This window comes from Hemibagrus wyckioides, linkage group LG01 (assembly GCF_019097595.1).
Source record: "Hemibagrus wyckioides isolate EC202008001 linkage group LG01, SWU_Hwy_1.0, whole genome shotgun sequence".
NCBI classification, from domain to species: domain Eukaryota; kingdom Metazoa; phylum Chordata; class Actinopteri; order Siluriformes; family Bagridae; genus Hemibagrus; species Hemibagrus wyckioides.
This window is the reverse complement of record NC_080710.1, coordinates 614,585-624,584: the sequence shown is the minus strand read 5'-3', so window position 1 is coordinate 624,584 and position 10,000 is coordinate 614,585. Positions and strand designations below refer to the sequence as shown.

General features: G+C 44.8%; 1 protein-coding gene across 8 annotated transcripts in view; it reads left to right on the top strand.

Moving 5' to 3' along the window:
- The window catches only part of chd4b (chromodomain helicase DNA binding protein 4b), an 84,481-nt gene that overhangs the window by 15,360 nt on the left and 59,121 nt on the right, over nucleotides 1-10,000 (top strand). The window lies entirely within an intron of this gene.

Here is a 10,000-nt window from a genome sequence, read left to right as displayed (position 1 = left end):
CACTCGAAAAACACAAACACACACACTCTCACACTCGAAAAACACACACACACACTCACACTCGAAAAACACACACACACACTCAAAACACACACACACTCTCACACTCGAAAAACACACACTCTCACACTCGAAAAACACACACTCTCACACTCGAAAAACACACACATACTCACACTCGAAACACACTCACACTCAAAAAACACACACACTCACACTCGAAACACACACACACTCACACTCAAAAAACACACACACTCACACTCGAAACACACACACACTCGAAACACACACACACTCACACTCAAAAAACACACACACACACACTCACACTCAAAAAACACACACACTCACACTCGAAACACACACACACTCACTCAAAAAACACACACACACACACTCACACTCGAAACACACACACACTCACTCAAAAAACACACACACTCACACTCGAAACACACACACTCACACTCAAAAAACACACACTCACACTCGAAACACACACACACTCACACTCAAAAAACACACACTCACACTCGAAACACACACACACTCACACTCAAAAAACACACACACTCACACTCAAAAAACACACACACACACACTCACACTCAAACACACACACTCACACTCGAAACACACACACTCGAAACACACACACAATCACACTCAAAAAACACACACTCACACTCAAAAAACACACACACACACACTCACACTCAAAAAACACACACACTCACACTCGAAACACACACACACACACTCAAAAAACACACACACTCACACTCGAAACACACACACACACACTCAAAAAACACACACACTCACACTCAAAAAACACACACACACTCGAGACACACACACACTCACACTCGAAACACACACACACTCACACTCAAAATCAACACACACTCACACTCGAAACACACACACACTCGAAACACACACACACTCACACTCAAAAAACACACACACTCACACTCGAAACCAACACACACTCACACTCGAAACACACACACACACACTCGAAACACACTCACACTCGAAACACACACTCACACTCAAAAAACACACACACACACACTCACACTCGAAACACACACACTCGAAACACACACACACTCACACTCGAAACACACACACACTCACACTCGAAACACACACACACTCACACTCGAAACACACACACACTCACACTCAAAATCAACACACACTCACACTCGAAACACACACACACTCGAAACACACACACACTCGAAACACACACACACTCACACTCGAAACACTCACACTCAAAAAACACACACACACACACTCACACTCAAAAAACACACACACTCACACTCGAAACACACACACACTCACACTCGAAACACACACACACTCACACTCGAAACACACACACACTCACACTCGAAACACACACACTCGAAACACACACACTCACACTCAAAAAACACACACACACACTCACACTCAAAAAACACACACACACACACTTGAAACACACTCACACTCGAAACACACACTCACACTCAAAAAACACACACACACTCACACTCAAAAAACACACACACTCACACTCGAAACACACACACACTCGAAACACACACACTCACACTCAAAAAACACACACACACACACTCACACTCGAAACACACACACACACTCACACTCGAAACACACACACACACTCGAAACACACACACACTCGAAACACACACACTCACACTCAAAAAACACACACACTCACACTCGAAACACACACACACTCACACTCAAAAACAACACACACTCACACTCGAAACACACACACACATACTCACACACACACACACACACTCACACTCGAAACACACACACTCACACTCAAAACACACACACACACATACACACTCACATACACACACACATACTCACACACACACACACACACTCGAAACACACACACACTCACATACTCACACTCACATACTCGAAACACACACACACACATACACACACAATACAACACACACACACACACACACACAATACAACACACACACACCAGAACACACAGGTACAGGAGCTGCAGGTTAAAGCAAAAGCCCACTCGTGTCTAGGAAGTTAACTGTTTCTCTCTCTCTCTGCCTCTCTCTCTCTCTCTCCCTCTCCCTCTCTCTCTGAGAGGTGCATGCTGGGAGCGTGTGTTAGTGAGAGCATTTATTGCTGCATGCTGTTTTTTCTCTTTTTTTTTGATTGTTTTGTTGCTTTTGGTTTTTTCCTTTTCTTTTTCCCCCTTCTTTATTGTGTTTTATTGTATTTTACTTTTGAGGTTTAGAGTGAGTAGGTGAGTGAGTAGGTGAGTGGTAGGTGAGTGAGGAGGTGAGTGGTAGGTGAGTGGTAGGTGAGTGAGGAGGTGAGTGGTAGGTGAGTGGTAGGTGAGGTGAGTGGTAGGTGAGTGGAAGGTGAGTTGGAAGGTGAGTGAGTAGGTGAGGTGAGTAGGTGAGTGGTAGGTGAGTGAGGAGGTGAGTGGTAGGTGAGTGGTAGGTGAGTGAGGAGGTGAGTGGTAGGTGAGTGGTAGGTGAGGTGAGTGGTAGGTGAGTGGAAGGTGAGTTGGAAGGTGAGTGAGTAGGTGAGTGAGTAGGTGAGTGGTAGGTGAGGTGAGTGGTAGGTGAGTGGAAGGTGAGTTGGAAGGTGAGTGGTAGGTGAGTTGGAAGGTGAGTGGTAGGTGAGTGAGTAGGTGAGGTGAGTAGGTGAGGTGAGTAGGTGAGGTGAGTAGGTGAGTGAGTAGGTGAGTGGAAGGTGAGTGAGTAGGTGAGGTGAGTAGGTGAGGTGAGTAGGTGAGTGAGTAGGTGAGTGGAAGGTGAGGAGTAGGTGAGTGGAAGGTGAGTGGAAGGTGAGTTGGAAGGTGAGTGAGTAGGTGAGGTGAGTAGGTGAGGTGAGTAGGTGAGGTGAGTAGGTGAGTGAGTAGGTGAGTGAGTAGGTGAGTGGAAGGTGAGTGGAAGGTGAGTTGGAAGGTGAGTGAGTAGGTGAGGTGAGTAGGTGAGGTGAGTAGGTGAGGTGAGTAGGTGAGTGAGTAGGTGAGTGAGTAGGTGAGTGGAAGGTGAGTGAGTAGGTGAGGTGAGTAGGTGAGGTGAGTAGGTGAGTGAGTAGGTGAGTGAGTAGGTGAGTGAGTAGGTGAGTGGAAGGTGAGGAGTAGGTGAGTGGAAGGTGAGTGAGTAGGTGAGTGGTAGGTGAGTGAGTAGGTGAGTGGAAGGTGAGTGAGTAGGTGAGTGGTAGGTGAGGTGAGTTGGTGAGGTGAGTAGGTGAGTGAGTAGGTGAGGTGAGTGGTAGGTGAGTGGTAGGTGAGTTGAGTAGGTGAGTGGTAGGTGAGTGAGTAGGTGAGTGGGTAGGTGAGTGGTAGGTGTGGTGAGTAGGTGAGTGAGTAGGTGAGTGGTAGGTGAGGTGAGTAGGTGAGTGGTAGGTGAGTGAGTGGTAGGTGAGTTGGTAGGTGAGTGGAAGGTGAGGAGTAGGTGAGTGAGTAGGTGAGTGAGTAGGTGAGTGAGTAGGTGAGTGAGTAGGTGAGTGGTAGGTGAGGAGTAGGTGAGTAGGTGAGTGGAAGGTGAGGAGTAGGTGAGTGAGTAGGTGAGTGAGTAGGTGAGTGAGTGGTAGGTGAGTGAGTAGGTGAGGTGAGTGGTAGGTGAGTGGTAGGTGAGGTGAGTAGGTAAGTGGTAGGTGAGTGGGTAGGTGAGTGGTAGGTGAGGTGAGTGGTAGGTGAGTGGTAGGTGAGGTGAGTAGGTAAGTGGTAGGTGAGTGGGTAGGTGAGGTGAGTAGTTGAGTGGTAGGTGAGGTGAGTAGGTGAGTGGTAGGTGAGTGGGTAGGTGAGGTGAGTAGGTGAGTGGTAGGTGAGTGGGTAGGTGAGGTGAGTAGTTGAGTGGTAGGTGAGGTGAGTAGGTGAGTGAGTAGGTGAGGTGAGTAGGTGAGGTGAGTGGTAGGTGAGTGGTAGGTGAGGTGAGTAGGTGAGTGGTAGGTGAGTGAATAGGTGAGTGGTAAGTGAGGTGAGTAGGTGAGTGAGTAGGTGAGTGGTAGGTGAGGTGAGTAGTTGAGTGGTAGGTGAGGTGAGTAGGTGAGTGAGTAGGTGAGGTGAGTAGGTGAGGTGAGTGGTAGGTGAGTGGTAAGTGAGGTGAGTAGGTGAGTGAGTAGGTGAGCGGTAGGTGAGGTGAGTAGGTGAGTGGAAGGTGAGGAGTAGGTGAGTGAGTAGGTGAGTGGGTAGGTGAGGTGAGTAGGTGAGTGGGTAGGTGAGGTGAGTAGGTGAGGTGAGTAGGTGAGGTGAGTAGGTGAGTGGGTAGGTGAGGTCGGTAGGTGAGTGGGTAGGTGAGGTGAGTAGGTGAGTGGGTAGGTGAGGTGAGTAGGTGAGGTGAGTAGGTGAGTGGGTAGGTGAGGTCGGTAGGTGAGGTGAGTAGGTGAGGTGAGTAGGTGAGTGGGTAGGTGAGGTGAGTGGGTAGGTGAGTAGGTGAGTGGTAGGTGAGGTGAGTAGGTGAGTGGGTAGGTGAGGTGAGTAGGTGAGGTGAGTAGGTGAGTGGTAGGTGAGTGAGTAGGTGAGTGGTAGGTGAGTGAGTAGGTGAGTGGTAGGTGAGGTGAGTAGGTGAGTGGTAGGTGAGTGAGTAGGTGAGTGGTAGGTGAGTGAGTAGGTGAGTGGTAGGTGAGTGAGTAGGTGAGTGGTAGGTGAGTGAGTAGGTGAGTGGTAGGTGAGTGAGTAGGTGAGTGGTAGGTGAGTGAGTAGGTGAGTGGTAGGTGAGTGAGTAGGTGAGTGGTGTGCTCTGCACGGGCCTACTCGGCGTCAGGTATGGCGTCTGTAGCGGTGCCTCTATCCCTCTACCACGGCTTCAGGTGTGTTCCTGAAGGCGAGTGCCACCATTGAGGACGTGCTTATAGCTGTGGGAGATTTAGTAGGCCATGAGAATATCAATTTCGCGTCACAGATGAATAAGGCTGTGGTTGTGTTTTTGAAATCTGAAGCACTGGTCACTGAGATCATTGACAGTGGTATTTGGGTTAAAGAGACCTATTTAAATATCACTCCGCTCTATGCTCCGGCTACGAAAGTTACTATCTCCAACGTGTCTTTCTTCATCGCTGACAGGCTGATCACTAAAGAACTCGTGAGGTTTGGAAAAGTTGTAAGTGATGTGAAAGTCATTCACATGACTTGATGTAGAAACCCGGCATTAAAACATGTTAATTCGTTCAGGAGGCAGGTTTTCATGTTTTTGAACTCTCCGGATAAAACCCTGAATGTGTCGTTTAGACTGATGGACGGTGACAGTTCATTCATGATTTTTGCATGGATAGCCTCCGGTGTTTTGAGTGCAGTGACATCGGTCACAAGCGGTTTTCATGTCCGCATAAAAAATCATCGGACAAAAACCGGACTGAAACTGATCAGCTAATGGAAGAGCCAGTGACAGGGGAGAAGGACAGTGCACAGGAGCCAGAGCAGGAGACTGTAGGCCCAGTCGAGGAGCTCGTTGTGGAGATGGGTGAGGAGAAAAGCCTTGAGGTGAGTGAAAGCGGTGCTGAGAATTTGAATGAAAATGAAGAACCTAATGGTAATGTTGTAATAATGACTGATGTGGATAACGAAAAGCCTGGCTGTAGTGGTACAATTAATGATGGCACTATGGAGTGTGTAGTTCTGGACAAGCCTGATGATAATAATAATAATTAGCCTTTATTTGTCACATATACCTTACAGCACAGTGAAATTCTTTTCTTCACATATCCCATCCTTGGAGCACAGAATCAGCTATGATACAGCGCCCCTGGAGCAGAGAGGGTTAAGGGCCTTGCTCAAGGGCCCAACAGTGGCAACTTAGCGGTGCTGGGGCTTGAACCCCCGATCTTCCGGTTAACGACCCAGAGCCTTAACCAATGAGCCGCCACTGCTGATGATGTGGTCACTGATACAGAGTCAGGATAGTGTGATGGAAGATGATGAAAGCTTGTCTGATTTATCGGATCTTCAGAAATTAGACAATGATTTTTACTCTGTGGAACAGATAAATGCTTTTCTTGATGAAACTAAAGGGTGGAAAGTGGATGTGACAGAATTTTTTCCTGATACGGATAAATTTATTGCATCTGTGTATTGGACTCGTAAAGAGTGTAACTACAGCCAATTATCACAGGAGAAAAGGTTCTGGCTTAAGAAACATATAACAGCCTTAAGACAAGCCAAAAAAGTGGTGATGGAAGGATCAACTAAAGGAAAAGCTAAATAGTTGACATGGCCTCTTGTCTTCTTTTTTGCTATCTAATTTTCTTCTGCTGTTTTCTATCTATTTCTTCCCTTATGGAGTCGCTATGCATAGGCTCTTTAAACGTAAATGGCTTGAGGGATACAGGGGAAAAAAGCTGTAGTCACCAAACTTATTAGTCTTAAAAAGATTGGAAGAGTGTTTCTTCTGGAAACTCATAGTGATCATGATAATGAGATTGACTGGGGTTTATGGTGGGAGGGGGAGCACGTCATAAGTCAAGGCTCTAATACCAGTGCAGGGGTCGCAGTCCTAAGTTTAAAAGTCAAGATCATTTCCAAACATGACGTAGTACCAGGGAGATTACTCTTAGTTAGAGCTGAAGTTAACGGTGTTATTTTTCTCCTTGTAAATGTTTATGCTTCTAATAATGGGCTAGAGAGAATCCAGCTATTCAGAAAATTGGGGCAGGTACTGAGTGATCTTAAATCACAAGAGGTTGTTGTTATGGGAGGAGACTGGAATTGTACATTAAATTTTACCCTTGATAGAAACGGAGAGGAACCACACCATCAGTCAGCATTGGCTTTAGCTAAAGTCATCACAATGTCGGACTTCACTGATATTTGGAGGACCAAAAATCTCTCTTTTAAGCAGTACACATGGGTAAAGGTGTCAGAGAATAGAGTTCATGCAGCGAGGCTGGATCGATTTTACATTTCAAAAAACGTTGTAAATAGAGTGTGCAGTTCTAGTATTATTCCAAACATCATCTCAGATCATAAAATGATCACTGTAGACATTATATTGTCAGGGGAAGGTAAAAGGAGCCCATATTGGTGCTTTAACACAAAACTGTTACAGGACACTTCATTTTGTAGAAATTTTAAACTGTTTTGGGAAACCTGGAAAATGCAAAAAAGTTACTATAACAACATCATTCAGTGGTGGGAGATTGGAAGGGTGCAAATACAGGTCTTATGTCAACAGTTTTCATCTCATGCAACCAAAAAGTTGAAGATGCTGATACAGAGTCTTGAGTCTGCCATCGAGGAAATTGAAGAAAAGATGATGACACAGAGTGGACATGAGCTGGACACTGCTATTGCTGGAAAAAGGTTTCAGCTAAGCTCTCTACTGCAGGACAAAGCAAAAGGGACCCTCGTTAGGGCACGCTTCACTCACATCAGAAACATTGATGGACCCACAAAATTCTTCTTCAGTTTGGAGAAAAGGACTAATCACGATAAGCAGGTGGTTTGTTTGATGAACAGTGAAGGTGCTGTTACATCTGACTCCTCTGAAATGAGAAAATTAGCTGTTGATATTTACTCTGAACTCTACACAGCTGATGAATCTGATCCACAAAGTCGATCTGAACTCTTCCAACTTCTCCCAAAGCTTACACTCACACAACAACAGGATCTGGACGCTCCTTTAACATTTGAGGAAGTTACAAAAGCTGTGCAAGAACTCTCCCCAGGCCGGAGCCCTGGGCTAGATGGACTTCCCTCAGAGTTTTACAAGGGATTCTGGGATATTATCAGAAAAGACTACTTTGAAATGCTATTGACTTCTATACAGACTGGATCTTTCCCTAAAAGCTGTAAGAGAGCAGTGTTATCATTACTGCCCAAAAAAGGTGACCTCAGCTACTTAAAAAACTGGAGACCTGTTGCATTAATGAGTATGGACTATAAGATTTTTTCTAAATGTATTGCAAACAGGTTAAACAAGTTCATGTGTTTTTTAATTAAGAGGGACCAGTCTTACTGTATTCAGGGAAGATCTATAACGGACAACTTATTCTTGATGAGAGATGTTCTAAACTATGCCATGAATAACAACATTGATTTAGGAGTAATTTCTCTAGATCAAGAGAAAGCATTTGATAGAGTGGACCACGTTTATCTTTTTGAACTGTTAAAGGCTTATGGTTTCGGGGATGTTTTTATTTCATGGGTCAGTCTGTTGTACAGTGGTGCTGAGTGTATGGTGAAGGTGGCTGGGGGGTTAAGTGTACCCATAAAAGTTCATAGGGGAATAAGGCAGGGCTGTCCTCTCTCTGGTCAGCTCTATAGCTTGGTTATGGAACCCCTCCTTTGTAAGTTGAGAGTAGGGCTTGCAGGTCTACAGATTCACAAAACACAAACTGGGAGGGTTTAGTGGAGAAGGTGTGTGCTCGGTTATCTAACTGGAAATGGTTGCTTTCCCAGCTGTCATATAGGGGAAGGGTCCTGATAGTCAACAATCTTATAGCCTCAGCACTGTGGCATAAAATGGCCATACTGGACCCTCCTGCTGTTGTCATCAAGAACACTCAGAGGCTTCTTGTGGACTTTTTTTGGTCAGGACAGCATTGGCTCAGGGCACCAGTGCTGTATCTGCCTGTCCATGAAGGAGGCCAAGGACTGATCAATGTAGAATGTAAGATCACTGCTTTCAGGCTGCAGGCTGCACAAAGACTCCTGTATTGGGAAGGTGTCAGCTGGACTGATGTGGCCTGTGGACTCTTTAGGAGAGGTGGACAGCTGGGACTCAGTCGTCCTCTCATTCTCATTCATTTCTGATGGATCTGAATAAGGTGGATCTGACCGGGTTGACACCTTTTTATAAGACTGTTCGTAAGGCATGGAGGGTTTTTTACTTTTTCCCGTGAACAAGGTTCTGAAGGTGGATTTTGGGTAAAAGAAGAACCTTTACTCTATAACCCTGAGTTCTCTGTAAAAAGCTTAGACTCTGACTCTGACTGAAATTTTAGCTGTCTTACCATCAACCTTCACACAAGCTCTGAAAACAGAGCTTTCAAAACAAAGTAGCAACCAAGAAAGTCAACTTCCCAAGACTGAAGTTGAGAGCATCTGTGGACATGTGGAAGAGGAAGAAGGAAGGCTGTTGAGTTTCAAGACTTCAGAGCTAAAAGACTTTCAAGATGCCAGAAAGAAAGCTCTGTATTTCATTTGTGTGAAAGTGATGCACCTTCAGTCTCTGAAAGATGTACCAGAGTCTAAGTGGCAGGAGTTGGGAGGACCAGGCTCTTCCCCGAAAGGAAGCTGGAGAACCCTGTATAAAGTCCCTATTGACAAGAGATCTGGTGATCTGCAGTGGCGGATAATACACGTGATAATAGCTACAAACAGATACAGGACACACCTGGATCCAACAATAAAAGACACTTGTCCTTTTTGTGATGGTTCAGAAACTGTCTCTCATTTGTTTTTAGAATGTGACAGGTTACAGCCAATATTCGCTCTGTTAAAGGGCTGGTCAGAGAAATTAGGATATGGTTTCACACAGATTGGTTTTATTTATGGACCCAAATACAGCTTTAAGAGCAGAAATAGAGACGTGCTACTGAATTTTCTTCATGGACAGGCTGAACTGGCGGTGTGGTTGACAAGAAAGGCTAAAATGAAAGAGGGTGCATCTACTGATGTGATGACTGAGGGGTCTGGTATCTGCTCACATTATGGTTGAATTTGCTTCTTATAAACTGATTGGAGAGTTGAATTCCTTTCAGCTCTCTTGGGGCTTGAATGATGTTCTTTGTAAAATAAATGATGATGGGTCTTTAGGAGAGCTGGTGTAAAAGGGGAAGGGGAATGATGTTTCTTTTTGTGTGTTAGTATTTTTATTTTTAATTTTTGTTTAATATTTTATTATTATTATTTTTATTACTATTATTACTATTATTCATTTTTTTATCTTTTTATTTTGTTTATTTATTTATTTATTTATATTTTTTGTTTTGTCACAATTGTTATTGTTGTTTTGGTTTT